Source organism: Schistosoma haematobium, chromosome 1, assembly GCF_000699445.3.
Source record: "Schistosoma haematobium chromosome 1, whole genome shotgun sequence".
In the NCBI taxonomy this organism is placed as follows: domain Eukaryota; kingdom Metazoa; phylum Platyhelminthes; class Trematoda; order Strigeidida; family Schistosomatidae; genus Schistosoma; species Schistosoma haematobium.
Genome location: NC_067196.1, coordinates 30446745 through 30464048, shown reverse-complemented (window position 1 = coordinate 30464048; position 17304 = coordinate 30446745). Strand labels below are relative to the sequence as shown.

At 32.4% G+C, this 17304-nt stretch overlaps 1 protein-coding gene across 1 annotated transcript in view; it reads right to left on the bottom strand.

Annotated features, from left to right (window-relative positions):
• The window catches only part of MS3_00007287 (uncharacterized protein), a gene marked incomplete at its 3' end in the record, with an annotated part of 95064 nt that overhangs the window by 57585 nt on the left and 20175 nt on the right, over positions 1 to 17304 (bottom strand). The gene's annotated exons all lie outside the window — the stretch shown is intronic.

Sequence of the window (17304 nt, the reverse complement as noted above, 5' to 3'; positions counted from 1 at the left end):
TACCAAGTCACTAAAACTCATGAGGGCGGAACACGCACTGTTAGAGTGAGTCCCCGTTAACAGTCATTTATGTGCTGTTCGGCTAAACGGCTCCGTAAGAACTCCGAAGGATAGGGACACACGTCGTTGCCTTTTTGTCGTTTCTGCCTACGCTCCCACCGACTGCAGCTCAGATGAAGTAAAGGATGAATTTTACAGAAAGCTATCTGAACTTCTTCAGAAAGCTAAACGTTCAGACGTAGTACTCGTAGCAGGTGACTTTAATGCCCAGATAGGTAGTTTAAACCAAACAGAAAGGCATTTAGGTGGGTATTTTAGTATACCGGCACAGCGAACAGATAATGGTGATCGTCTGCTGCAACTATGCTCAGACAATCGTTTATTTTTAGCAAACACAAATTTTAAGCATAAGGAAAGACATCGTCTAACATGGCGACCCCCTACACCAAACCAACGATGGACTCAAATAGACCATATTGCCATCAGTCATCGTTGGAGAGGGTCGGTAGAAGATTGTCACTCATTCTGGAGTACCTGCTTGGACTCCGACCATGCCTTAATACGGGCACGCATCTGCTCGCGCCTCACTGGACGCAAAACAGCCACATTAAGAAGACCCATTAGAACTGAGTTGAGTAACGAGAAAACCAAAAGTAGGTGCCAGGAACAACTGAGGTCACACTTAGGTAGTTATGAAAACGAGGCTGACCCAGGTTTTGCTTGGAAAAATATACAAACAGCTGTGGACACAGCAATGAAATCTATTAGGGACTTAAACCACAGAGTTACAAGGAACCAATGGATTTCTTCAAGGACTATTGCACTGATGGATTCTCGTATACTCAGCCCATCAAGTTCTGAACACGATGAAGAGCGACAACAAATCAGATCTAGGTTAAAAAAAGTCTAAGGAACGACCGTGAGCAGTGGTGGGCAACGAAAGCAAAAGAGATGGAAAAGACGGCGGCTATAGGGAACACAAGACAGCTTTACAGACTAATAAGAGAAACCGGAATTACTAAGTCAAGTATAAGTCAGACTATTTCGGAAAAAGACGACACTCTCATCTGCTCCCAGTCCAGACGTTTGGAACGATGGGCGGAACATTTCAGAGAACATTTTAACTGACATTCAGCTAATCTACAACTACCCACCATTCTCAGACAGTGTGAATGGAACATCGAAGTAGGTCCCCTAACTCTAGCTAAAGTTCAAAAGGCTTAGTTATTCTGAAACGAGGAAGAGCAGCTGGTCCAGATGGATTGGCTCCAGAGATCTTTAAGGATGGTGGACCAATTTCAGCCATTAGGTTGACTAATATTTTAGCTAAAATCTGGGAGTTGAACGTTGTTCCATCTAACTGGTCACAATCACTTATCGTCTCAATATATAAGAGAGGATCAAAAACATCCTGTGACAATCATAGACGGACTAGTTTAACTAATATAATATCTAAAATACTAGCCTCGATAATTATCAGACTATTAACTAAGACTCGTGAACTGCAAACACGAGAGAACCAAGCTAGCTTCAGACCTGGTCGTGGCTGCATCGACCACATATTCACCATTCGTCAGGTTCTAGGACACAGGCATACTTATCGACGTCCGACAATGGTGGTCTTTCTTGACTTAAAAGCAGCATTTGACTCCGTAGACCGCGAGATTCTGTGGTAGTGTCTGTCATTCAAAGGCGTACCTCAGAAGTACATAAACCTTGTGAAGGCTCTTTACTCGAACACTACTAGTCGAGTCAGAACTCATGGCGAACTGTCATCTACTTTTGCAACCTCAAGTGGTGTCCGTCAAGGCTGTCCACTTTCTCCATTTCTGTTTAACCTCATCATAGACCTGTTGATGTAAATAACATTCCCGTCGACTGAACTCTCGGGTATTGATCTCCATCCAGGAGGTCCACGTATCGACTTAGAATACGCTGATGACATAGTCCTGTTTGGTGAAGACGCTGACAAAATGCAGAGTCTTTTGGTAGCACTAAGCAACAATGCCAGAATGTTTGGAATGCGCTTCTCTCTCTCTAAATGCAAGTTGTTGTTTCAGGACTGGTCTGCGTCAACACCTGAACTAAGGATAGGGAGTGAAGTAGTCGAACGCGTTGGCAACTTCACTTATCTTGGAAGTCTGATCAACCCTGATGGGTTGGTATCTGACGAAATCTCAGCATGGATTCGAAAAGCTCGATTGGCTTTTGCCAACTTGCGTCACCTATGGCGAAGGCGAGATATCCGTCTATCAATAAAAGGACGAGTATACTGTGCGGCAGTCCGTTCTGTTTTACTTTACGGCTGAGAAACATGGCCATTAAGAGTAGAAGATATCCGTAAACCATTAGTATTTGGTCACAGATGCCTTATAAATATTGCTGGCGTCTGTTGGGATCACCGGGTAAGTAATAGTGAGGTTAGACGCAGGGTATTAGGAAATGATGGTAAATCAGTTGATGAGGTTGTTAATCTTCATCGACTGAGATGGTTGGGCCACGTGTTACGTATGCCTGAATACCGATTACCACGTCGTGCAATGCTAACCGGTGTTGGAGATGGTTGGAAGAAAGTTAGAGGCGGCCAAACCAAAACGTGGCATCAGTGCTTGAAGACACTAACCTCTAGTCTGAGCCATGTTGGTAGATGCAGACTACTTGGTTGGGGTCCGCGTGACTTTCGTAATCGATGGTTGGAGACTCTTGGTGACATGGCTCAGAATCGATCACAATGGCGTAGGTGTATACATTCCCTGTCTTCCCTTAAACTAAGGGTTTAGAATCTCTTCATACCTTTCTTTCTACGAACTAATTCTTTCTTCCTGTACTATACTCTTAAATCCAATCTTTCTTATATATATTAACCCCATTGAAGTAACTATGTCTATGAATCCAGTGTTCATCTTGCTGTGCTTATGAGGTATGGCAACTTGAACCGATGTATATATGTGCTTGGTCCAACGTTGTAGCTTACTGACTGACTGTCTGACTGACATTGAAATCTGATTGATAGAATCCGATCAGCACTGAAGAACCAGACAAATATGATATTTTTATCTTTAAAATGATCAATCAGTGTAAAATTGACTTTAAATGAAAAGTAACCACAAAAATTTTGAGAGAGACAATTGTATGATGTTTCATAACTAGAGAATAAAATTAAGTTTTAGTGATCTTTTATCATATATAAATAGTGGATTTTCAGACTTTAGCTGAAATATTGATTCATTCACGGTAGCCTAAAATCCATAGTTGAGAAGAAGATATGTATTTCTGTTATTTACTTCCACCCAAATGATAGACATATGAATGTTTTAAGAAAAATATTTGTATTTCTGAAATTTTTAACTAATCCAGGTAATAAAAACAATAAAAATAGGTTAAACGATTAAAGAACTCATTCAGCTAATTAGTTAAACAGACTAAAGAAACTTTGTCTAGTCTTACGCTAGTAACCATTATTTGGAAAATTACAAATTGAAGTCGTTAAAATTATTCAGGATTATTGTTATACGTTTCAGTGATATTCAAATAATGAAATTTATCTAATTGTAGTTTCATAACTTCAATGAATATCTAAATTATTTATATAGATTAATGAATTGAATAAATTTCCCAAAAATATGATACAAATAATACAGTATTTATTATTTAAATATTCCCCATAGGTTTATTTCTATTTCATTTCACTTCTAATTTTTATTCTTAATCGATTTAAGAGTTTTATTATCCATTTTGGTTAAGTAATTCCGTTATACTGATTATATATAGTCATAATCTATAGAAAGAAAGCATTAATTAATGAAGAAGCAAATTATCTTACCATAAATGACAAAAAAAGTTAAATGAGATAAAGATAAGTAAATATAAAGACAGACCGAATTCTACTTAGTCTGATGTGTACATTAATTAGTTATTTGATTAGTTTCATTGTATAAATATGCAATAAATGTCTATATATATGAAAACAAGGATGTATACACAAATAGCGATTAAAATTCTTTGACCTTATTACTTATTTTTAAACAACCTGAAATGGTTAATCATTTTTTTTTGTATTTTGATTTATGCTGTTCGCTTACACCAGGCATAGAGAATATTTATTTATCTATGTGTTTATCACGAACTATCTTCGTAATATACAATTTCAATATTTCCTTGTTCTTTATTCCATGATATAATCATTTTGATAAGAATAATATTACTGTTATGATTTTGTAGAAAAATTGTTTATTATAACATTTTAAATAAAAATATTATGAAACTTCCAAAGATGTCGGTAGCTTTATATTGATGTACATCAATTATTTATACTGAACAAAGACTGTTTTGTTTTTTTTCTAAAAAAAAAAGGTTGGTAGGTTGTTTTTGTTGTTGTTGTTGATATTGAAATCTTAATTTTTGTCTATGTTAAACTTAATATTTGAACGGATAATGGTTTCAATCGAAAATGATATGTTAACTGATTGAAATAGATAAATCGACTAGTATTCTTAATATCTGTTAAATTATTTTGCTATTCAGATTCAATTGGTGATTCATAATGGTCATAATGTAAATTAGTTTATTTTCTGCATTCCCACTATGATTGAGACATATAATGTATTGTTTTCAATAAAACTTTATCCAAATAATCAAGGACGGATAAATCATCCTTATTAAGGAATGGCATGATTAGGGATTTTACAACAGATGGGTCACAAATACTGAATAACAAAAAAATATACTGAAATATGTAGTTTACTATTGAAACTAACACTAGCTTATACGACCATCACAGTGATAAGGTTAATTTATCAGATATGAGTGTAAATGTGTATAGCTTGTCACCAGTTAGGATTTGCATTTATTATGATATGTAATAACCAGTATAGCTTTATGTCCGCGATATGATATAATAATTTAGACTTATCAAATTTCACATATATACAAATGTAATTTGACTTGAATAAAGGAAAAATTTTAAATATTAATTACTCAGTGTGAAACTCCATCAATGTTGTTGTCTGAAACGTTCATTGAACTTGGTATTAGTTTGCATATATCTCATTTCCTTCCGAAGATCATAATTTACCTTACTAGTACCGAAACAAGTGGATATTAGAGTATATGGGTTTTAGCTTGTAGTTCAATTCATATTACTCACGTATCGTCGTAGTTTTGGGGTTTAATCAACGAAATAATGTTCAATACTGTTTACTAATAATCTCTTATATAATCGACCGATATGATTCATAATACAAACTCCTACTATTAATAATATTAATTATTTATTTATTTCGTTTATAAATAAGTTAATTAGATTTCAATTTATCTAATTTATTTTTTCTCCTCTAATATTTATTTAATTGCAGTAAACGTATTGAATATAATTAAAATTAGTACTAAACAGAGATATTGCAACTTCAATAAAGAAAAAAACAGTTCCTGTAAATAAGACATAGGATCTAATTCAATTAAATGTATATTACTTTTCTTATTTAAATGAACAGGTTTCATTGACTTATTCATCAAGTCTAAATTAAATGATAACTAAACAGCTGTTTCTATTTAGTTTCATTAAGTTAAATTGGCATGGAAATTTAATCAAAATGAAAAAAGTAATAGTTTCTTATAAAGTGTACAATAATAAACTTGCATGTATACACTATACACATTAATTGTCTAACCAGTGGAAATCGACCTAGATGATAAGTTACATGTTGATAATATAAATATGATAGTATAATGAGTGAATTTGAATGAAAATTACTCACTACTGACTGAGTTACAATTTACAATTAACCAGAGTTATGATTCAATTCATCTGTTATGTGAGTGAGACTTATACAATTAGCTATATTTCATTATTCAGGATAAGAATTTCATTTCGGAGATAAATTTATAGCTCTATTCGATAAAACTCTGTCAGTACTCAGTATAAGGGGTGACCAATGGAGTTCAATCAGGTAGTAGATAGTATCTCACTGATGACAAAAGTGGATGTGTCACTCAATTTCACGGATTAGTTGAAGTTAGACATTAATATAATTGGATACCGGCTCAATAGTTTAGAGGTTAGGCGTTCACACAAGAGACCGATAGGTCCTGGATTCGAATCTCGTGAGGCGTGATCGTGGATGCTCACTGTTGAGGAGTTACACAACAGGATGACACGGCCACCCAGTGCTTTCAGGTTTTCGATGATGGTCTAACTTCAATTGACTCATGATCTCAACTATTAAAAAAAGGTAACCAGTATGTCAATAGTGGTAACTCAGATGCAAAAGGGAAGTGGATAATCAACTATATAGTTTTAATTGTTAGTAAAAATCAGTCTACGTATTACCAGGGTGTCAAATATTCTTATCAGGATAATTATTTATTTTGTACAAGTCTGTTTAACAAAAAAATCGATTGCATACTCACCCAATATAAATCTTCGTCATTTGCTTAAAACCGACTGCTCCGAAGACTAAACTGGGTCTATATATGATGGTCTAAAGATTTGAAATTGGTAATCTATACTAGCTGAATAATGACCACGTTACTAGAGAAATATTAAGGCTAACAAACACTGGTCAGATAGATAACAAAGCCAAACACAATGACAAAGCAACATAATAACTTGTGACAGTATATTTCCATCGGCTTAACGGGATTCCTTACTGAATTTATTTATTTATTTACTTATGAAGGTACTAAAAACATTAAATAAGCCCTTCTATTGTAGCTGAACTCATTTAAACATAATCGCAAATGGATTTTACCAAGTATAATAATTATATAATACGAATTTGATACAATATATGGATCAGATACTTAAATGACCTTCAACAAAGAAATATTCAATAATGTTGATCGATAACGGATTTTGGCTTATATATATATATCCTGTGAGCGAACGAGAGAAGTTTGTTTTTACAATACCATAACATGATTTGTATTTATCTGTAAACTCATCATTTACAGATGAATAGTAAACATGGAGTAACATGTGTTGATTCCACTAAATGTTTTCTAAAGATATCGCTTGAAAAGTGTGTTATTTTTTATGCGTTTAATATATCAAATCATGTTTACTCTTCAAGAAGAAAGTTTGCTTAATTTTAACCTCATTATGAACATAAAAATACAGAAATCATTTCAAATATTCCCATTAGGAATGACCATCTGCTAGACAGGACTTGGAAATGTGAATTAGTTATTAAGTTTGACATAAAATTATTTAAATATCAGTAACATGAATATTTTTCTTTAAAAAAAATTTGTATCAAGCGTACTATAACAAAAGTTTGTTCCTCCAACTAGAGTAATTCTTCTAATTAGAACTCCAAAAGCCCTAAAAAATATTTTGACTCAACTATAATGGAAATCAGAAATAACTTAAAATATAACCAAAAAAAGAAACCAGACAACACAAGCATGTGCTCTCTATGTCAAACATAAACTTGTCATATATAGATACCATGCAAATGGTATATATATATATATATATATATATATGATTATCGCTGTCAAGCAGTGTAATAAAATACTGATAGGAGAATATCCTCTCTTTTTTTTGTTATTATACAAAATTGCTTAAAACTGAATAATTCAATAGAATTATTTCCGTATTTATTTTGACATGTTTTAATTGGTATCAGCGGTTGTTTTTTGACTAAGCTATTTACGGATATTTATTAGTATAAATTAAGTTGAACAACTGTTCGAATTTAGTTTGAAATGTTTAAAGAAAATTTCTGACATTTTACAATTTGATTAAATAAAATAAATAACATAGACGTCATATAGGGTGATTATTATATAATTCCCTAATGAAAAATTGATTGCATTGTACATTATAATTTATCAGGGAAATTTTAAGTTTAAACGGGATCGTGAATACGAACTGCTGATGAGTTCCATACTACAGCAAAACGGTCGTTCAATGCTTCCAGATTTTATGATTTTAATCAAGTATCAAGATGTTTACAAATACTATTGAAGTATTTATTGTTCTTTATTTGTATGGATAAGTAAATCAATGAAGAGTTAAGGAAAGGTGAAGATATGTAGATATGAATCATTGTCATCAATATTTTCTTATTAATCAATGTCATTTTAACATATGACCTATTGTTTGTCTGCCCTAATGGGAAAAATGAAACAAAAACTGAATATGCATTGAATACATAGATTAACATAGATTAACATAGATTATCCTTGTGATTATGACTTATGAATCATTTGAATTAAAAGGACAAAAAGAACAAAGTTATTGAAATTTAATGACGTATATACTTTATAATGTAACATAATACTTCACATAATTAAAAAGTATAAGATATTTAAAAGGTAAATTTTATAATTCTAAATGTGGTGGACTAAGAACTGATTATATGTTACATATATCATAATATGTTGTATCAGTTATCAAAAGATTGATGCAGGATCACACCGTTGGATCCCGACTCAGTAGACTTGAGGTTGAGCATTCACGCGCAAAACCGAAAGTTCTGAGTTCGAGTTCCACGTGGATCATGAACGCGGGCCGCTGAGGAGTTCCATGTTAAGACGAAACGGCCATCCAGTGCTTCCAGGTTTTCATTGGTGGTCCAGCTTAGATCAACTCTTGAATTCAACTTCGAAAATATTAAGAGACTATTCTTTTTATATAACAGACCAACTTTAGTTAGACGAACATTGAAAACTGTGAAATACCGTAGTATGTGACTATATAGTTGTCCCCACTCATGACTGTGAGGATCAGACTTATGACCTGTAGGACGCGTAGCAAACACGTAATTTTCATAAAACTGACTTGGGACATAATAGTTTATATTCCCAGCTTGTTAACTGAGGTAACCATATGATCATCGTCGGTTGGTACTAATAATATTTACCGCCAACCACCAACAGAGTAAATTCCTCCAGTCGTGACTTCTTACTAGATTGCTAGAAATTATTTCTCAATGTAAGTCACTTTAGTGAGTTGGTTGTCACTTGAATAAAATAGTTTTTGAAGAGACAGAATTTTTAATATTCGATTTGCTAGGAAGCTAGTTTTTACTGTCAGCTAGTGAATTAGTGAAAAACAGAGATCAATATATCAACATCAGTATAGGATACTAAATGAACAGCCTAAGTAGTAATGTTGAATTTCAAGGTCTTTTCTTAAGTTTTCATTCAAAATTATACATTTAAATTGGGCTTACAACAGAAACTATATAATTATAAAGTTTACACTTGTAATCTCTTATCAATAGCATGTTTTGAATATAAAGATAAATTACACTGTTTTTAGATACTTTTCACCTTCATCAGTTTCAAAATACCATAGTCTGATGAAAATGATGTAAAGATCTACCACTGGTACTCAGCTAATCAAAGACATATCCACATAAGCTTAGTTTAAATTGAATAATTATGATAGATTCGCTAAGACAGTTTATTAAATTACATTTTAAGTTCTCTATTAATCGTAAATACATCATTAGCATGCAATGTTTTTGTACTGATTAAACTCATTTATTTCGTTCACAGAACAATGACTGGACAGAGATGGTTGGCTATTTTGACTAGTAGGTTACTGTAGATCCATCGGACAAATGAGTTTATTACCATGATTACAAAGTTCAACCATGTTGGGTGTGAGACAGCTATCCACCTCAAGGAATGGAAGATGGCCTCACAGTTTCGTCAAATGGAGTTAGACATGTACACCACTGAATCTCAAATGAGTGGTCTAGGGTTTAAGAGTTAGCGCGTGAGACTGAAGGTTTTGGGTTCGATTAGTCATGGGAAGGTTGTAGATGCCCACCATTGATGAGCTTCGTACTAGGACGAAACAACCGTCCAGTTCTTCCCGAATTTTAATGATATGTTAGATAAGATCAGTTCACGATTTAAACTATGGAATTTATGGAAATGCTTTGCCTAAATCGATTGTAAATAATTATTACTGAATAGTAATCGAAATGTTACTTATGAGGTTAGTTGAATCGTCCGTAACTTCTCAGTTGTTGATGTTCAAGAATAAATTTGCCAAATGAATGAGCTGGTATCCTGTACATCAAATAAACTATAATCACACCCGATTGACAGTTTAGGATTTTCTCAGTTAAGCTGAATCTTAGCTACTCTAAAACTAATATAATGCTAAAATATTTAAATAAACTGAATTTTCTTCTTAGTTACTTAGTTAGCAGTTAAGTTCTAATATGGTAAACATTTAATCACATACTCTTCACTAATTATTAAAAAAATCTTATCCCTTCTATAATGTGAACATGTTTATTAAACTGTGAATTAGGTATAGATTCAGTACAATTTAAACTACGGATTACCTAATGGATGATATACAAACTATTAAAATATTCTATTAAATACCTATTGATGAGGAAGTCAATAACAACACTTATACTTTTTCAATAAATCATTTAAAATATTTTGACCATTTGATAATAAAAGTTATGTGAGAATGTATGGATGACATTACACATGTTGATTTTGCCAGAATTAAAACACCTTTTTTTTCTAAATATGTGATATTTTAATAAAACTTGTATGTACAGGACTATTTATCTATTGTTGACTGAAAGCTTTAATATATATACATAGTAACATCAGTTTCACCATATAATGAGGGTAATATCGATAAAGGACAGTAAATAACACATTAAATCTATAGTCACTAACATTAGTTCCATTTTAAATTCATCATCATGATAATATGTAAAATCATAAAGTTGTAAGAAAAATGTAATACAGTTTTTGATTGAGATGGTGGAGAAGATTTGTAGCTCAGGTGAATGATTTTGATGGAGTTTTGTTCTCTGAGCTGGATGGTTTGGTCGTAGAGCTTTCATCGTTCTTCTGAACGACATCATCAGCACAAACTTCAGATAGAGGTGAAGTTTGTGCTGATGATGTCGTTCAGAAGAACGATGAAAGCTCTACGACCAAACCATCCAGCTCAGAGAACAAAGCTCCATCAAAAACGGTTTTTATTATTTCCTTTTCATATTTACAGGAAGTCACGTGATACATTTTGTAGGTAACATTGATAGTTTTATGATATCTTATTGATATAAAATGACAAATGATTAGTTGTTTTTAACATGTGCAACATACAGTAAATTCAGTCACCAATGGATACTGTTGTTATATTATCATTCTTCTTATGTGTACACATGCTAACATTAACAAAAATATTATTAATAAAAAGTAAATATGTACATAAAAAGTGATTGTCGGAATGTGAATTATTTCGGCAATTTAAGAACGATTTAATAATTACATTCATTTGACAAGATTAACGATTTGTTTAAAATGAATGATTGAACAAAATTTCGCTCATTAACCTCGATTGTCTACTGATTACAATCATCAGGAATCAATGTAATAAAACAAAGCATGGGCAGAAGTATCCTAGTATAATCAGGAGGTCTTGGAGAGATAAATAAGAAGTGGAAAAATATTGATACGATTAAAAAAGAACTAATTTTTCACTGGTACTACTTGCGAATGTATTGATTAAAAGCACCGGCAGTGTTATAGATAGAACTTATGATACATCGGTTTGAAAGTGTTTCCTTCGTAAGCTGATTCACTACAGTGAACAAGTGCATTTCACATAGTAGCTTGCTGTAACTTTCATATATTAGTTAAAACAAACATCCAACAGTTACAATAATGTCTTCTCTAACACTGATTTTGGTAGAGTCATTACACTGAACACGATCTAACTTTTCTTAGATGCTTTTTAAAAATACTGTATTATTAAAGCCAAGTAATTAGATATCTAATAACAATGAAAATGTTATTTCTGAAGCAGAACGTATTCACTTTGATATTTTTCTATTTGTTTCACAGATTGACCCCAAGTGAAGGACTGCAGAATATAACAGAAGATTGTACAACTTTCTCATCTGAGTTTTAAAATTTAAATCGATGAGAAAGAGTATAATATTTCACAACTTTGAAAAAGGAGGTGAAATTTCATCACTATACTGAGATTAAGACATTAATATTTTCCACCTTAAGCTTATCCAGTTTAAACTGAGAGCACCATAAGCACTTTAAGAGAGATTAAAGGATTCTAAAGACCATATACACAAATTAAGTTTATTTAGATGTCATATTAAACTGAAGTCTAAAGTCAACCTGGATGAAACTAGACAAACCACTTTTATGGATAAATCTTATGCAAACATCAAAATATACGATAAGTTATAGATAGAAATTCAACGAGTTTGGCATTATGTTCTAACTTCTAGACCATATTTTCTTCAAACCTTCATTCATTAGCATAAAGCTTCATGTTTAAGATTTATTTCGATTAACTAATTATGTTCCATAAACTCATGTACTTGCACGATTTCATAGAATGCACATAATGTGTTATGAATCTGATTATCGACAAACTTAATAAGTGGATCCTCTTTGTTCATATACTTTTACTTTCCTTTATTTTATGAAGTTAGTTATGATTACAAGAGAATTGATATATTAAATTGTTTAATCGATGAGAGAGATGTGAGAGAAAAATTGGTCATAGATATTGGAAAATAAATAAGAATAACAGCTAAGAGATGTTTAAAAACTTCTTATCTATGCATTTTTTTGTTGTTGAAAATTCACAACCTAAATGCTTATAAAACGAATTTCCTTGTGGTTTTGATTATTTTTACCTGGAACTTCTTTATCGTCATTAAAGTATAAAAGCTGAACCCACTAAGGAAACAAATCACTATAACAGAAATGAAATATAAGCTGGCTATGTTTAGTCAAATGATATTTGATTTTAAAATTAGAACAAAATGTTTAACAGTTCCAATGGTGTTAATATATGCTTAGTTTTCTCGCTTTTAATCATAACAACTATTTGTTGCTGAGAAAAAATAATATATTTTAGTAAAAAAAAATGATTCATTTACATTTTCTCATCGATGGACAGAATTATGACTATGAGTGAAAACGAGTATAATGCACAACGTTCTCAATATTAGCTTGACAGTTTAGCTAGAACTGTTTATTAAATTAGACATATGCTTACTCATAGTATTAGTTTATATACAGATAACTACAACAAGTCTTCCAGACGATTGAAATAATTTAGAATTTTTTTTAGTGACACTGGTTTGGTGACATTTAAGTTTGAAAGGAAATGAGTGCAAAGTGTTATTTTTTTGCATGTCACTGTCATTATGACTTTCAAGAAATATTGATTGGCTTTAACTAATAAACAGTTTTTCATAAGACTCCTGAAACTAGCACCCGGATTCTGGTGTAAAAAAAGAATAATGCCAAAGTTAACATAGGAGTATACAATACAAATCAGATGTCAATTTTTATGATTGAGTTATCATAAATAAAAAGTCTACAAGAGTATGTATTATCAGTATTTCAGACAGGGTGAAAATTATAAGTGAATTGTAAACTGACAAGAAATAAATATTAATGCATCCCATATTTACACATGACACGATGAATTGACGAGTGTATTATGTCATGTAGCGTTGCAACGCAAAGCGTAGTTCACAAATCAAATAACTTATCTCCGGAAAAGCAAGTGTGTAATAATGGTATCCAAATATCTTAAAACATATGGCAAATGGCGGCTAAAATGTACTTGATTATTACCATCACTTTACCTTATCAGATAATAAGTTCAAAGATAATTTGTTAATAATCAATTAAGAGTTAAAACTTTTTATCATTTATCAGTTAGTTAACTGGATAAAATAATAGCTTAAATGTTTCTCTAGCGCGCTATTTAAAAAGGACAGTGGTATTTTGTTTTGATCGTAAACTACGCATCAAAACTGTTGTTTTCACTTTTATTGAATTTATTACATTTGAAGTATTCATCAAGAATATCGTTTTTCTCGAAAGTAATTTTTTGTCGGTACTTTTGAGTACATTGGTTGTATTGGTTTGCGTTTTTGGTTCTAACAATTTATAGTTTTTTCACTTTCTCTGGTCATTAGTTTCTTATATCTCTGTGTATTGTTTGTGTCCAGTTCCTTTTGAAAACCTCTGAATAATGACTGAACAGTACAAAACAAGAAATTGTCAACGCTCAGGCTCTCGACACGTTGTGGGAAGTGGCATGTATGCAATGTCTGAAAATGATGGTATCACGAAGTTTGCACAAATCTAACCTCTGCGGCTTTCAAACGGTTAAGCAAAAATAGTTGTGTGTGGTTGTCTCAGAACTGCTGCCTGAACGCAAATAGCTTGTTATCCGAAGCCATCGCAATGGTGAATGCTACTGAAAGGCATATTAACAAACATAATCGAGACACACCAATACTCTTTCGGTCGATACACAAATTGATGTAGAGTTGCGTCAAATAAGCACAGATTCGACGGAATTACATGGGCCAAAGTAAGAAGGACGGCTCAAATAAGGAACTTTTTTCTGCCAGCGGCTTTCCAAACGACAGCGAGCAGGAATTGTCTAAAAAACCCAGTCTCAAGGTAAGGTCTGTTTCTAGCAGAAAATACAACAACCTAATAACACAAGTTATCGACAATCATCCAGAATCTCACAGTGTGCGCGGCGCGACTGTGATTGTTACTCCAATGAAAATTGATCAATGTGTACAAAACAAAATAAGAAGCGACCTAATGTTGTGAGATAAGCCGGTCCCCCCAAAAATAACTGAGACTTTGAAGACTGATCGCAGTGACAGAACAGTTGTCTTTCATAAAGTCAAGGAGAGCGAAAGCTCAGAACCTAGAACTCAGCATGACATTGAGTTTATAAAGGAGCTACTAAACCAGCTAATGCTTCAGGATATCTCCTGGGTCATCCTGCTAAAGGTTTATAGACGAGGTAGCCAAAAAGACTTGAAACAGAATCAGACCAGGATGCTAAAAGTAGTATGCAAGTGTCCTAACGTAAGGGACTCAATACTACAGAATAGACATAAACTAAAAAGTTCAGAAGTTTTTATCCGTAAAGACTTGCCGCTCTCGGATCGCATAAAATGGTAAGAATCTGAAAATGAACTAAAACTGAGGTTAGATGCTGGTGAGACCATAAAAGTTGTAAATTTTCGGGTGATGAGGCTTCGAAAGAGAATGATGCCAAAGCAACTCTGGGTGCAGCATGAAGCCATTTAAATGAGCTTCGGATCTGTTACACCAATACCTGGAGCTCGTCCAATAAGCGATCGGAGCTAGATGTACAGATAGACTCTATTAAGACGGATGTAATCGCAGTCAAAGCCACTTGGTTGACGTAGTTTATAGACGGTACTAAAATTGATTTTGGAAGTTGCACATTCGTAAGAGCCAACAGAGTTCAGAAGCATCAGGGAGGAGGAGCAACCCTGTACATTAAGAACACTGTCTCATTAACCGTTATTGATAACATATCCCACGAAAGTGGGACGTCCAAATTAGTTAGTTGCCCCTTGAAATGCAAAGGACGTGAGCTGCTGATTGGTAGAATGAAAAACAACTACTCGTTTGATTTTTCAGTAATTTAAGTGATAATTTACAATTCACTCTTGTGAAAATTTAGATATACAGGTATGATGGAGACAAGCATTAAGAAAAGGTGTATTCACTAAATTCTAATGGATTATTTATAAAGAAATGATAAGCACCCAACTACATAATTAACTGATGTAATAAATAAAAATAAGAAATAGTCACAGATAAATCATTAAACCACTAAACAAAAGAAAATGTTCGAAAATAAATAAACTTTTAGTCATTTGAAAAAAAAACACCGAATAATTATAGTAATAATGACTGACTCGTCACCAAATTATTAATGCATAAGTTATATATCACTGTAAATAATTAAATCTCTATTTTGAATACCACGAATTTACTTTACAATTTATTGGTTAAAACTAATACATTGTCTGTTGTTCAAGAATTCAAAATTTAAAAAAATAAATAAAATCTACTCTGCCCTACTTTTCACTTAAGCAAATATTAAGGTGTACGATTAGTTCGTTAAAGTTCTTAGTATATCTGTTGTTTATTCTATTACATTGGGCGAAACTACAAAATGAACAAAAATAAAGGCGTATTATTATTATTATTTTCCACGACTGATTACGTCATAAATAGATTTTCACAAAAAATGGTTAATGCGAATTTGACAATAGTTTTACCGCTTACTGGAACCCATTAGAAAAGTACCCCAAATAGCACTGTGAAACTGTTTATCTAACTTAGAAGCACATACAACTACACAAAAGTGAAATAGAATATCCCAAAGTATTCCGATGAGGACACGACTATTAAGCTACTGAGCTGAAACCTAATAACGTTTTACATTCCGACATCACAGATATTTCCAAACATATTGAACGAAAATAGTATTTCCTGACAAATAACTTCTTTTATTTCAATATAAGGGAAGCGTAAGCTATCAATACCGAGATTTGGGACTAAACCAAAGATTTAGCTATGTTACTCGAAAAGCATAAAATTATAATCATGCAGAATAAATTTGGCTAAAAAAAAAGCTTGAAAACACAAATATTACATCTCATCGAAAAAAGAAATTGAAAGATATCCAGTTAGAATTACCTAGGTAAGAAATGGTAACAGTGAAAGAGGAAACATTCAAAAGAAGGAAGAAAAGAATATATGAGTGAGTAGAATCATTATTTTACCAAAATACTAAAAAATAGTGAAAACTCATCTTTTGGTTACGATAGGAATCGTAATTCAAAGTTCGCTGATAAAATTTGAGTTCAATCATTTTAATTAGCTTAGATTATTAAACTATCTAGTTTCAGAGATAATGTTTTAAAATAAACTACCAAGCTTAGTGAACTGATACTCATACATTATTCATAGCTGTTTATAAAAAACACTTCAACCATTAATTATTGTGAATAAACTGAATGGTTTCGAAGATTTAATATCTTGATAGATTAGTTCTTAAATATCCAGTTAGGAAACCAAGGCAAAGTTTAATCGTACAAATGGCTTAAAATCAAAGCGATCACATCGATTCAGAAATCACCAAACTAGTTTGGAATCAACAATAAAAAGAACAAACTGAATCGAATATTCAACATTAGAAAAAATGTATATACAATCTTATCAGTTATCACTAGACTGTTTTCTTGATAGAATAACGGAGACCATGCAGTTATTCTTAACACTTTTGAATATATATATGATTACGTTCAAAACTGAAACGGTGACCAAAGAGTTAAGTGTGCCAGTGACCTATGATGATTATTTTTTTATCCAGTCGTCTAATAAATCATATCGGCTGGTCATGGTCGGTTTATTTCATGGTATTACATATCTATGTTTGTTCAGTATATTACATATTAACTAATGTTAGATACTACT